Genomic DNA, 14,287 nt, shown 5'->3' with positions numbered 1-14,287 from the left:
TTTATTGAGAACATCATGCCGCTAAAAAACCCCACTGGGGGACCTTCCCATTTTTGTTTTTGCATTTTTGGGGTGCGCGGCACACGGACTCCATATATGCGTTTTTCCTTGTTTCAAATAGAATTTACCCAGTCAATTTGCAGCATTCCAATTTATGTTCTGTTTCAAATCAACTGTATGTAAACACACTGCGAAATTTAACCAGTTCCCGACCCGCTCATGTACATTTACGTCAGCAGAATGGCACGGACAGGCACATCAACGTACCTGTACGTGCCCTGCTTGACGTGGGTCGGGGGTCCAATCGGGACCCCCCCGGTACATGCCGCAGGTCGGTAATCTTCACGAGCGATCGGGGATGAGGGGGCGGCGGTTCGTTTTTGTCCGCCCCCTCCGGATCGCTCCCCAGCCAATCAGCTTCCTCCCCCTCCCACATTGTAAACACAGGCAGAGGAGGAAGTGATGTCACCGCTCCTCCTGCCGGTATATTTGTCCGGCGGAGGAGCGGAGACATCACACAGTGAGTACACAAGCACTACACTGACACCTGTACACATAGGCATACAATCCCCCCCCCCGGTCACCCCCCCCCAGCGACACTGTCACTAAATAGCAGTGATCATTTACTGATCACTGCATTTAGTGTCAGTGTGACAGGCAGTTAGTGTCAGGCAGTTAGTGTTAGGTCCAGGATAGCCCCCTACCCCCCCAATAAAGGTTTTAACCCCTTGATCACCCCCTAGTTAACCCTTTCACCCCCCTTTTGCCAGCGTCACTAAGCGATCGTTTTTCTGATCGCTGTATTAGTGTCGCTCGTGCCACTAGGTAGCTAGTTTTTTTTTGAGGTTCGCCGCCATGTTTTTATAGCGTTAGAAATTTTATGGGGGTACCTAACGCTATAAAAACATGGCGGCGAACCTAAAAAAAAAACTAGCTACCTAGTGGCACGAGCGACACTAATACAGCGATCAGAAAAACTATCGCTTAGTGACGCTGGCAAAAGGGGGGTGAAAGGGTTAACTGGGGGGTGATCAAGGGGTTAAAACCTTTATTGGGGGGGGTAGGGGGCTACCCTGGACCTAACACTTTTAACCCCTTGATCACCCCCTAGTTAACCCTTTCACCCCCCTTTTGCCAGCGTCACTAAGCGATCGTTTTTCTGATCGCTGTATTAGTGTTGCTCGTGCCACTAGGTAGCTAGTTTTTTTTTTAGGTTCGCCGCCATGTTTTTATAGCGTTAGAAAATGGGGGTACCTAACGCTATAAAAACATGGCGGCGAACCTCCATTGATAACGTCCAATAGGACGAAACGCGTCTGGAGGCAGCGTCAGTGACGTCACCACGCCTAGGAGGAGGGCTCCTCAAGCCGGCCGGCTTTTATCTGTTTGTTACACGCTGGTTTTTATCTTCTTAAGTGTAAGTACATTATTGTTTTAATAAATTTGTTATACCTTACGGTATCACGCTATTGCGTCCCTCTCTGTTTCCCGCTACATGCAAATTGGACCGCCTAATTACCGCTGCTCTGCTGACGGGTTGTGTTTGCGTCCTAAACCGCAATCACTTATTATTTTCCATTGAGGCTGCGATCTGGTTGATAACCTCGGAGTGTCCTAGTCCAGGGGATTAAAAGGCCGTGGCTGGGCTATAGCCAATTGCATCAAAGGCTTGCCATCTGGTAAGCTGCTTTATGTCTCTGGTGGTGGGATAACACAGATTGCATGCATGTTACCAGGTGCATTGGAAATTTGACCAGCTATTGTCCCTACGTGCAAATCAGCCTTTGATCCTTTCACCTGAATTATTTGTCTGATGCTGCTCGGAATTCATTACTCCTCTCATCATTTATAGACTTTTTTAATGTTACAAAACAATTTGTTTAATTTTGGGCACGGCTTTTTTATATTGTAATTTCTTCTGTTATCACACGCTAGCCGCTGCCTGAGGATTGTGTTGTGGCAGCGCGTTTTTTTTGTTTTATATTTATAGGTAGCTAGTTAGTGCCAGTAACGCTTACACCCACGCGCAAAGCATACTCCCCCCATATGTGGAATTACACCCCAAAATACATTCTGCTGCTTCTCCTGAGTACGGGGCTACCACATGTGTGAGACTTTTTGGGAGCCTAGCCGCGTACGGGACCCCAAAAACCAATCACCGCCTTCAGGCTTTCTAAGGGTGTAAATTTTTGATTTCACTCCTCACTACCTATCACAGTTTCGAAGGCCATAAAATGCCAAAATAGCACAAAAAAACCCAAATGACCCCATTTTGGAAAGTAGACACCCCAAGCTATTTTCTGAGAGGGATGTCGAGTCCATGGAATATTTTATATTTTGACACAAGTTGCGGGAATATGATAAACTGATTTTTTTTTGCACAAAGTTGTCACTAAATGATATATTGCTCACACATGCCATGGTTATATATGGAATTGCACCCCAAAATACATTCTGCTGCTTCTCCTGAGTACGGGGATACCACATGTGTGGGACTTTTTGGGAGCCTAGCCGCGTACGGGGCCCCGAAAAGCCTTCAAGATTTCTAAGGGCATACATTTTTGATTTCACTCCCCACTACCTATCATAGTTTTGAAGGCCATAAAATGCCAAGATGGCACACAACCCCCCAAATGACCCCATTTTGGAAAGAAGACACCCCAAGCTATTTGCTGAGAGGCATGTTGAGTCCATGGAATATTTAATTTTTTTGCCCCAAGTGATTGAATATTGACCAAAAAAAAAAATAAAAAATTACAAAACGTTGTCACTAAATTATATATTTCTCACACATGCCATGGTTATATGTGGAATTGCACCCCAAAATACATTCTGCTGCTTCTCCTGAGTACGGCGATACCACATGTGTGGGACTTTTTGGGAGCCTAGCCAAGTACGGGACCCCAAAAACCAATCACCGCCTTCAAGATTTGTGAGAGTGAAATCAAGAATTTATGTCCTTAGAAATCTTGAAGGTGGTGATTGGTTTTCGGGGTCCCGTACGCGGCTAAGCTCCCAAAAAGTCCCACACATGTGGTATCTCCGTGCAATACCACATATAACCATGGCATGTCTGAGAAATATATCATTTAGTGACAACGATTGCATGCATGTTACCAGGTGCATTGGAAATTTGACCAGCTATTGTCCCTACGTGCAAATCAGCCTTTGATCCATGTTTTTATAGCGTTAGAAAATGGGGGTACCGCGTGGGTGTAAGCGTTGGGGGGTTTGCGCGTGGGTGTAAGGGGGTTTGCGCATGGGGGTTTGCATGTGGGTGTAAGCGTTACTGGCACTAACTAGCTACCTATAAATATAAAACAAAAAAAACGCGCTGCCACAACACAATCCTCGTTTTGTAATTTATTTTTTATTTATTTTTTTGGTCAATATTCAATCACTTGGGGCAAAAAAAATAAATATTCCATGGACTCAACATGCCTCTCAGCAAATAGCTTGGGGTGTCTTCTTTCCAAAATGGGGTCATTTGGGGGGGTTGTGTGCCATCTTGGCATTGTATGGCCTTCAAAACTATGATAGGTAGTGAGGAGTGAAATCAAAAATTTATGCCCTTAGAAATCTTGAAGGTGGTGATTGGTTTTCGGGGTCCCGTACGCGGCTAGGCTCCCAAAAAGTCCCACACATGTGGTATCCCTGTACTCAGGAGAAGCAGCAGAATGTATTTTGGGGTGCAATTCCACATATAACCATGGCATGTGTGAGAAATATATCATTTAGTGACAACTTTGTGCAAAAAAAAATCAGTTTGTCATATTCCCGCAACTTATGTCAAAATATAAAATTATCCATGGACTCGACATGCCTCTCAGCAAATAGCTTGGGGTGTCTACTTTCCAAAATGGGGTCATTTGGGGGGGTTTTGTGCTATTTTGGCATTTTATGGCCTTCGAAACTGTGGTAGGTAGTGAGGAGTGAAATCAAAAATTTGCGCCCTTAGAAATGCTGAAGGCGGTGCTTGGTTTTCGGGGTCCCGTACGTGGCTAGGCTCCTAAAAAGTCCCACACATGTGGTATCCCCGTACTCAGAAGAAGCAGCAGAATGTATTTCGGGGTGTAATTCCACATATAACCATGGCATGTGTGAGCAATATATCATTTAGTGACAACTTTTTGTAATTTTTTTTTTTGTTTTGTCATTATTCAATCACTTGGGACAAAAAAAAATATTCAATGGACTCAACATGCCTCTCAGCAGTTTCCTTGGGGTGTCTACTTTCCAAAATGGGGTCATTTGGGGGGGTTTTGTACTGCCTTGCCATTTTAGCACCTCAAGAAATGAGATAGGCAGTCATAATAGGAAAATTTATTCTTACCTGAAATTTTCTTTTCCTGTAGTCCGTAGGCAGCACACAATGGGTTAAGCTTTCCATCTAACCCCCTAAAGGAAGAAAACTTAAACAAGCAGTGAGACAAGTTAAATCAATTAATCAATTAATCAAGCACAGCAAGTCCACCTGTCCTGAAGCTATAAACCTCCCCCAAGAACACACACAGACGTATCTTATGCAGCAATAGAGTAATTTTAATGGGAGGGTAAACTTGTGCCGCCTACGGACTACAGGAAAAGAAAATTTCAGGTAAGAATAAATTTTCCTATTCCTGGGCGTCCTACGGCGGCACACAATGGGATTTGCAAAGCAGTGCAAGAAAGAAAGGGAGGGACATCAATGGTTTATGGCACCTTGAAGCACTCTCGAGCCAAAGGCCGATCCCTCGGACGAAACTACATCGATTCTGTAGTGTTTTATGAACGTGTTCGGTGAAGCCCACGTAGCTGCCTTACAGATCTGGTCCATTGGAACATGATACCTCTCAGCCCAGGACGTAGCTGTAGACCTTGTGGAGTGAGCTCTTAAGAGAAGAGGGGATTCTTTGTCTTCTAGAAAATAACAGTGCTTGATGGTATCCCTTATCCATCTTGCTAGCGATGACTTACTCGCTTTTTTCCCTTTGTTTGGCCCTTGGAACTGTAGGAACAGTGCCTCGGACTGTCTGAACCCAGAGGTTCTCTGTAAGTAGGTAGAGATGGTTCTTTTTACGTCCAAGAGGTGTAGGTCATCCTCAGAATCATCTTCAAACACAGGCAACACAATTTCCTGATTGATATTCGTGGACGTGGAGACTTTGGGAAGGAAACCCAGCATAGTCCTTAGAATAACTGCATCCGATAGAAACCTGAGATAGGGTTCTTTGGATGAGAGGGCCTGAAGCTCACTTATTCTTCTGGCGGATGTAATTGCCACTAGGAAGATACATTTGAAAGTCAGGAACCGTAAGGATGAATGCTCCAGAGGCTCGAAGGGAGGTGATGTTAGCCTTTTTAGCACTAAAGGTAAGCTCCAAGCTGGTAAAGGCTTATGGAAGGATGGTCGTAATTCATTAATTGCTCTGAAAAACCTGCTGACGAGAGGTGTTTTTGAAAATATTCCATTCAGGCAGGAGTTAATGGCGGTCAACTGTGCCCTCAGAGTGTTCGGCTTCAGACCCTTTTGGAAGCCCTCTTGTAAGAACTGCAAGAGAGATGCCACTTGCTCAGGAGAAGATGAATTCCTGGCGCACCAGGCTGAGTAGAGGGTCCACACTCTACTGTAGACTTTTAAGGTAGCAGGCTTCCTAGAGGCTAGAAGGGTAGCAATAACCTCCTGAGATAGGCCTTGAGCCGTCAAGGCTTTGAGTTCAAATTCCATGCCGCCAGCTGGAGTTTCACGAGGTCTGGGTGGAGCATCTCCGATTGGAGAAGAAGGTCCTTCTGGATGCGTAACTTCCAGACCTGATTCTTTGCCATATTCAAGGCTAGCGCGAACCATGCCCTCCTGGGCCAAAATGGCAGGATTGCTATTGCTCTCACCTCCTCGTCCCGAATTTTCTGCAGCACTTTGAGGATCAGTGGAATCGGGGGAAAGATATAGACGAAAAACTTCCTCCAGCTTATCGACAGAGCGTCTATCGCTAGCGGATTCCCCACTCTGGATAGGGAGCAGAACTGGGGAAGCTTCCTGTTCTGAGAGTTGGCCATCGCATCCAAATCTGGCAGACCCCACCTGGAGGTGATCTTTTTGAAGACCAGAGGGTTCAGCTCCCAGTCTCCCGGGCCGATCGAATTCCTGCTGAGCCAATCCGATCGAATTCCTGCTGAGCCAATCCACTCTCACATTATCCACTCCTCTGATGTGGATGGCCGTTAGAGAAAGGAGGTTTTCCTCCGCCCAGAGCATGATGCGGGCACACTCCTTCTGCATGGAGGGGCTTCGTGTTCCCCCCTGTTTGTTCAGGTAGAATACTGCAGGTAAGTTGTCTGATTGTACCTGAACCGCCTTGTGAAGGATTCTGGACTTGAAATGGACGAGCGCTTTCCTGATTGCCGTGCGCTCTTTCAAGTTCGAAGATATTAGAAGCTCCCTTTGCGACCAGGCTTTTTGTACCCAATGATCCTCCACATGGGCACCCCAGGCTAAGCCTGAGGCATCCGAGGTGAGGACCGTCTGAGTCGGAGCCTTGAGGGATATGCCCTGCAGGAAACATTGTGGGTGTATCCACCAAAGGAGATCCTGCTTCACGGCCAGAGAAATGTTGATAGTCCTCTGCAAAGAGTCTGGGCTCTTGTCCCATTGGGTCAAAATGCAGTCCTGTAGCACTCTGAAATGAGCCCTGCCCAAGGAACAGCTTCCAAGGAAGATGTCATCATTCCCAGTACTCTCATTGCCTTCCTCACTGAGCAGTGATCGATTTGCAAGAGATCTTGTACCGACTGTTGAAGATTGGTAGCCCTCTGATCTCAAAGGAACAACTTCATCTGAAGGGTGTCTATTGTGAACCCGAGGTAGGGAATGACTGGAGTAGGGTTCAGAGAAGACTTTTTTACGTTTACTATGAAACCGTGGGCGTCCAGCATTTGTAGAGTCTTGTGAAGATGTTGTTTCAACATGGCCTCTGAGGGAGCTCTGACTAGCCAGTCGTCTAGATAGGGTGTCACACATATCCCCTGTAGCCGCAGGGCTGCAGTCAGGACCACCACCACTTTCGTAAAAACTCGAGGTGCCGAGGTAATGCCAAATGGCAGGCATGTGAACTGAAAATGGAGAATCTGGAGATTGAAGAGGAGAACGACCCGTAGATATTTCCTGTGTGCCCTGAGAATAGGGACGTGCAGGTATGCGTCCTGAAGGTCGACTGACGCTAGGAAGTCTCCTTCTTCTATGTTCGCAATGGCAGACCGAATTGATTCCATTCTGCATTTGCGTTTGACAAAAAACTGATTTAGGTAAGACAGGTCTATTACTAGCCTCCCTCCTCCTGAAGATTAGGGTACTGGAAATATCGGGGAGTAGAGACCTTGGAATCTTTCTTGATCTGGAACCTTTTCTAGAGCGTGCTTTCTTTATGAAATCTTCCACCAACTCTAGAACTACTGGGTTGGAGGGCTTGTTGAGCATGAACCTCTGTGGTGGAAAAGACCCCAGCTCTAGAGAGTACCCTCTTGAGACGATGTCCGTTACCCAGGAGTCCGACGACGTCTTTTGCCAGATCTGAGAAAAAAACCTCAGCCTGCCTCCCACTGGAGGAGAGGCGCTGATGGCGTCAGGCTTCTTTGGGCTTATTGAAAGGCTGCTTCTTGGCTGTCGCTGAATCTTGCCTTTTTTTATAGTAGGACCTTCTGCCCCGAAAGGAGAAAGGAATAGTTCCTTTTTGGGGAGTATCTGGAACTCCCGTAAACCGGCTTACTCTACCTTTTCCTGTCTAAGGGAAAGGCAGCGTCTTTCTCCTCATTGTAAGATTTGAGAATATCTTTCAGATGAGGGCCAAACATGGATGAAGGATGGAAAGGCATGTTAACAAAACTGACTTTGATCATATGTCACCCGACCATTGCCTTATACAAAGCGCCCTCCTGGTCGCATTGGAGAAGGCGAGGGATCTGGACGAAAATTTTAGAACATCCACAGGAGCATCACATAAAAACTCTGCGGCCGACTTCATCATGTCAACTCCTTTCAACAAAGAGTCTCAAGACACCCCTTCTTCTATATCTAGAGATAATTGACTCAGCCAGATCCTTAGGGCTCTGGCTACCGGAACTGAGGAAGCCGCAATTTTTGAGGTGGAAGCCGCCGCTAGGTAATTCTTTTTAGCCAAGCTATCTGCCTTGCGCTCTAAAGGATCGGACAATCTGGAGGATTCTTCTGAGGGAAACAGAGACTTTTTTAACCATCCGGGCAGCCGCCAGATCCAGCTTAGGTGGATTTTCCCACTCAGATGACAATTCGGAGACCAGCCTATAAGAGGATTTAAAGCGGGCCCCCGCATCAGATTTTCTGTCAGGATTGGCCCAGACCTTTTTGAACCAGTCACTCAGAATGGGATGAGAAGGGAATCTCATATCTGGGATCTGAGGAAAATAATATAGCTGATCCTTCTTTAGTCTAGCCGATACATCTTTGGAAGATTCTATAGTATTCATTACCGCAGACAGTAACTTGGGAATCTTATCTTTGGGTAACAAGTACAAGTCGTCATCCAAATCATCAAAAACAACTTCCGGATTGGATGAGGAGGCACTACGTTCCCCAGATGAGGAGTTAGATGCAGCAGGGGATATATCTCTGGTACTTCCTTTTTGGGCACCAGAGAGTTTTTAATTTCTTTGAATGTGTTACACATTTCTCCCTTAAACCATGACAGGAAAGAACTAGCATTATCAGATTGATTCAAACAAGATGCGCAGGTGTCACTTGTATATGATTCTGGCAGTGGTTGTTCACATTTGTTGCATAAGTTGCCACTTAAATAATATGCTGCTGCAAATTTTAAGTATAAAATAAGTAAAAAATAAGGACCATGCCTCCTACCTCTGACCGGCCAAGGGATCTGCTGCCTAGGCTGAGTGCAGCCATTTGCAGATCCCGCCGGTCAGAAATAAGCCAGGGACCCAGACCGGAAGTGACGCGGCAGAGCACTGGGATCTCCGGACCCCAGCCGCCTATACTGTACACCATATTCATGCAAGCTGCCGGTCAGCAATCACTATCCAAAAACGAGTACTTAATTCGCCATCGGCGCTTACCGTTTCCTCCGGTCCTAGACGCGAATTCCGGAACTCCCGGAAGTGCGTCATAGGTCTGCGCGGTCCTCTGCGGCGACTTCCGGCCTATGGAGCGCAAACATCCCCGGTATCCATTCAGCCGCTGAGCGGGGAATACATGGCGGCCTCCTCAGGAAAACAACGTCCTTTATTGCCGGACCAGGGGATGTGGGGGTGCAGGCCGAGGGACCGAGGATAGCACCCAGTATACAGCCGCCCCTAAGCTCAGCAACCCAGAAGCACCGGGTGTGAGCACTTGCCTCACGTCTTCTTCATCTGTGGTAAGAAGAAAGAAAAAAATACGTCTGTGTGTGTTCTTGGGGGAGGTTTATAGCTTCAGGACAGGTGGACTTGCTGTGCTTGATTAATTGATTAATTGATTTAACTTGTCTCACTGCTTGTTTAAGTTTTCTTCCTTTAGGGGGTTAGATGGAAAGCTTAACCCATTGTGTGCGCCCAGGAAAAAAAAAGTTGTGTAAATTCCAGAAAATGTACCCTAGTTTGTAGACGCTATAATTTTTGCGAAAACCAATAAATATACGCTTATTGCAATTTTTTTTACAAAAGACATGTGGCTGAATACATTTTGGCCTAAATGTTTGACTAAAATGTAGTTTATTCAATATTTTTTACTTTTTGTTATAAGAAAAATCATTTTTTTTCAAAATTTTCGGTCTTTTTCCGTTTATATCGCAAAAAATTAAAATCGCATAGGCAATCAAATACCATCAAAAGAAAGCTCTGTTTGTGGGAAGAAAAGGACGCAAATTTCGTTTCGGTACACCATTGCATGACCGCGCAATTACCAGTTAAAGCAGCGCAGTGACAAATTGTAAAAACACCTTGGGTCTTTAGACAGCGTATTGGTCCGGGGCTTAAGTGGTTAAAGAGGCTGAACAAAAAAAAAAACTATATGGCTCACGCACAAAGTTAAAAAAGCTATAAATAATAAGAAAAGAGCAAAAGAGCATGAAAAAAATAAAAATGAAGGAACACTATCATCATTTAACCGTTACAAAGAATATATCAGAATATGTAAAAAGGAAGTCAAGGACAAAAAAAATTAAAACGAACAAGAGCTGAACAAAAAAAAAAAAATACATAAAATATATTAATAGTAAAAAGGTCAGGTCTGAGCATGTAGGCCCTTTACATGATAAGTTTGAGTTGATGACTGGGTACAAGCAGAAGGCAAATTCATAAAATACCTGCTTTTGCTCTGTGTATACAAAGGAAAATGGGGGAGTTTAGGTCCTTAACCACTTGGGATCCGCCTGCCGTCAATTGACGGCTACAGTGCGGATCCCAATTTCCAAACTGCCGTCAATTGACGGCCGCCCCTTTGGGCGTTCCCCGCGCGCGCTCCAGAGCGCGCTGCGGGGAAAATCTGTGTTGGCCGTATCCCTCGGACACAGCCAATTACAGATCGCCGCGAACAGCCAATCAGAGTGGCCGTTCGCGAGGCGATCTGTGCGGCCAATGAGAGAGGATCTCATATGTAAACATATGAGATCATCTCTCATTGCCGTTTTACACAGAGACAGCGGTGCTGTCTCTGGAGAGGAGACCGATCTGTGTCTCTTGTACATAGAGACACAGATCGGTCACCCCCCCAGTCACCCCCCCCCTCCACCTACAGTTAGAACACTAAGCAGGGATACATTGAACCCCTTCCACACCCCCTAGTGTTAACCCCTTCAATGCCAGTCACATTTATACTGTAATTAGTGCATATTTATAGCACTGATCGCAGTATAAATGTGAATGGCGCCAAAAATGTGTCCGATGTGTCCGCCATAACGTCGCAGTCCCATTAAAAATCGCAGATCGCCGCCATTTCTAGTAAAAAAAAATAATTAAAAAAAATAATTCTGTCCCCTATTTTGTAAGCGCTATAACTTTTGCGCAAACCAGTCGCTTATTGCGATTTTTTTTTTTTTTTTTACCAAAAATATGTAGAAGAATACGTATCGGCCTAAACTGAGAAAAAAAAATGTGTTTTTTTTTTTAAATTGGGATATTTATTATAGCAAGAAGTAAAAAATATTGTATTTTTTTCAAAATTGTCTCACTTCTTTGTTTATAGCGCAAAAAATAAAAACCGCACAGGCGATCAAATACCACCAAAAGAAAGCTCTACTTGTGGGGAAAAAAGGACGTCAATTTTGTTTGGGAGCCACGTCGCACGACCGCGCAATTGTTAGTTAAAGCGATGCAGTGCCGAAAGCTGAAATTTCACCTGGGCAGGAGGGGGGTATATGTGCCCAGTAAGCAAGTGGTTAATGGGTAAAGTATTGACATAGTCTCAAATGATCTACAATGGCTCAAAATGTATAGGCCCGGATTCACAAAGCACTTGCGCCGACGTATCTCAAGATACGCCGCGTAAGTGCAAATATGCGCCATCGTATCTGTGCGCCGGACCCACAAACTAAGATACGCCTAAAAATAGGCTTCATCCCGCCGACGTAACTTGCCTACGCCGGCGTAGCGTGTGCGCATATTTAGGCTGGACGCATGTGTCGCTCCCCTTGATTTTCTATTCAAATATGCAAATGAGGGAAATACGGCGATTCACAACCGTAAGTGCGCCCGACGCAGGCTATGCGATGTGCGCGTAAGTAGTACATCCGGCGTAAAGTTAAGCCACATAAAGGAGGTGTAACCCAGCAGCAGACATGCAAAGGTCTGCACCAAGGAGTACAAGCCGGCGTATTTTACGTAGTGTACATTGGACGTGAGTCTGGCTGGGCATAGGATACGTTCATGGCGTAGGCAGTGATCCGGCGTATCTTAGGCAGTTGTTCCGACGTGGTTGTGAGCATGCGCAGGGGGATGCGTCCACGGCACGATGCATGCGCAGTTCGTTAAACGTACTTGTCTGGCGCTCGGACCATCATTTGCATGGGGTCACGCCTCATTTGCATGGCTCACGCCCACTTCCACCTACGCTGACCTACGCCTTCGAAACCCAGCGCAGTTTTGGCAGCATTGGCTTTGTAAATTCCATGCTTGCCTTTCTGCGCTGCGTCGGCGTAGCATATATTATTTGCGCTACGCCCGCTCTCTGTGAATCCGGGCCAAATAGTCCAGAAACGGTTAGACAAAATATAGTTGGATAAAGCACCAGAACCCTTACACCCACATGTCCTCAAAGAGTTGAACTCTGTTATTTCAAAGCAATTGTTTCTTATTTTTAATGACTTTCGTAATACAACTAAATTAGCAGGCCAATGCATTAGCAAGGCCAATGTGGTGCCTATATTTAAAAATGGGATCAAAATCTTTACCAAGTAACTCCAGGCTAGTTAAACTTTTATAGTTGTGAAGGGTTGTAACATTTATTTGTTTTGACTTTTTGGAAAACATTGCCTCTCACCGAAGAATACAGCTTGCCTCTTTGGTGTGTCAATGTTAAAATAATCAAGACCGATCCATAATAAAGACAAAGAAATTACATTCCAAGAGTGGCATGGAAGCTCACCTTTTTGGTGTGGTTACACCTCTTGCCTGGTCGACTCATAGGGCACAAGCCTTATTGAGTCCACATGTTCTGGTACAGTAAGCCTCTTCCATATTAATGGTGGATCTTTTTCACGCATGTGAACATTATTGCTTGGACTACTCACAGGAGCATTGTTTTTGTCTTTGGCACTTCAACAATGAATCCATTGGACAATTTCTCCTGTGTACCTTAGTATTTTAGATTTATTGGACATTTTCTTGGCACGAATATATTTTTCATTCTTGTGTTCACATTTATGCACATATTTGATATATCTATTGGATATTTATTTTTGCTCTCTTTGCACTTTTAACCAATTCAACAATTTTCTTTCACCTTGGAATTTTATGACCCTTTTCGTTTGACTTATAATATATTGATGTCAATTTATTTTGGAATTTTATATTACACATAGCACAGTGAACTCTCAGTTGCACTTACTATTTACCGTCTTTATTGGTATATAACATGTACAGGCGTATAACACACACTATGGGGCAGATCCACAAAGATCTGCCCCGGCGCATCGTATCCGAGATAGACTACGCCGCCTTACCTTACCTAGCTTTAAATCGAATCCATAAAGAATTTGCGCCGTAAGTTACGGCAGCGTAGTGTATCTCAAGCAGCGTAACGGCGCGGAATTCAAATCGGTGATTAGGGGGCGTGTTTCATTTAAATGAAGTACGTCCCCGCGCCGAATGAACTGCGCATGCGCCGTCCCTAAATTTCCCGCCGTGCAAGGACGTAATTTTTTTTAACATAGACGTGAATTATGTCCATCCTGATTCACGGACGACTTACACAAACAAAAAAAAAAATTCTAAATAAACGCGGGAACGACGGCCATACTTAACATGGTAGGTCTAACTATACGCCACAAAATACCAGCTTTAACTATACGCCGGAAAAAGCCGACTAGAGACGACGTAAAGGAATGCGCCGGCCGCTCGTATGTTCGTGGATCGTCGGAAATAGCTAATTTGCATACTCGACGCGGAAAACGCTGTGAACGCCACCCAGCGGACGCCGAAGAATTGCATCTTAGATCCGAAGGCATACGAAGACGTAAGCCTGTCGGATCTAACCCAGATGCCGTTGTATCTTGTTTTGAGGATTCAAAACAACGATACGACGCAGGTAATTTGAAAGTACGCCGGCGTATCAGTAGATACGCCGGCGTACTCGCTCTGTGGATCTGCCCCCTTGATTTTAAGAGGGAAGTTTCAGGAAAAAAAATAAAATTTTAAATAAAGAACTTTAAAGTAAAATAAGGGCCAGTGCCCATAAATGCAGCCTGATCAATGCCCATCTGCAGCCTCAAAATTGCCCATCAATGCAGCTTGATCAATGGCCTTCTGCAGCTTCACAATTGCCCATCAAAGCAGCTTGATTAATGCCCATCTGCAATCTCCCCATTGCCATTAATGCAGCCTGATCAATGTCCATCTCAGGGAGGGGGGCGGGATGAGCGCCGTCAGATTAAATACAGCCTCATCTGCAATTCCAATGGGCTGGTAAAGCACCGTTAAGACCCTAACGTTTTAGGGCATCTTTTCAGTGCCTCAGAAAGTGTAAGGCGTTTTTACAGCGCTTTCAATTCATTTCAATGGAGAGGCCCAAACGCTGCTCCAAAGATGCTGCTTGCAGGACTCAGTGAGAAAGAGTCCATAGAGATGCAGG

At 45.2% G+C, this 14,287-nt stretch overlaps 1 protein-coding gene across 5 annotated transcripts in view; it reads right to left on the bottom strand.

The window, feature by feature from the left end:
- PLEKHA6 (pleckstrin homology domain containing A6) overlaps positions 1 to 14,287 on the bottom strand; it is a 1,721,986-nt gene that overhangs the window by 893,508 nt on the left and 814,191 nt on the right. The window lies entirely within an intron of this gene.

Source organism: Rana temporaria, chromosome 2, assembly GCF_905171775.1.
Source record: "Rana temporaria chromosome 2, aRanTem1.1, whole genome shotgun sequence".
NCBI lineage: Eukaryota > Metazoa > Chordata > Amphibia > Anura > Ranidae > Rana > Rana temporaria.
The sequence above is the reverse complement of the archived record's forward strand: the minus strand, read 5'-3'. Positions and strand labels throughout refer to the sequence as shown.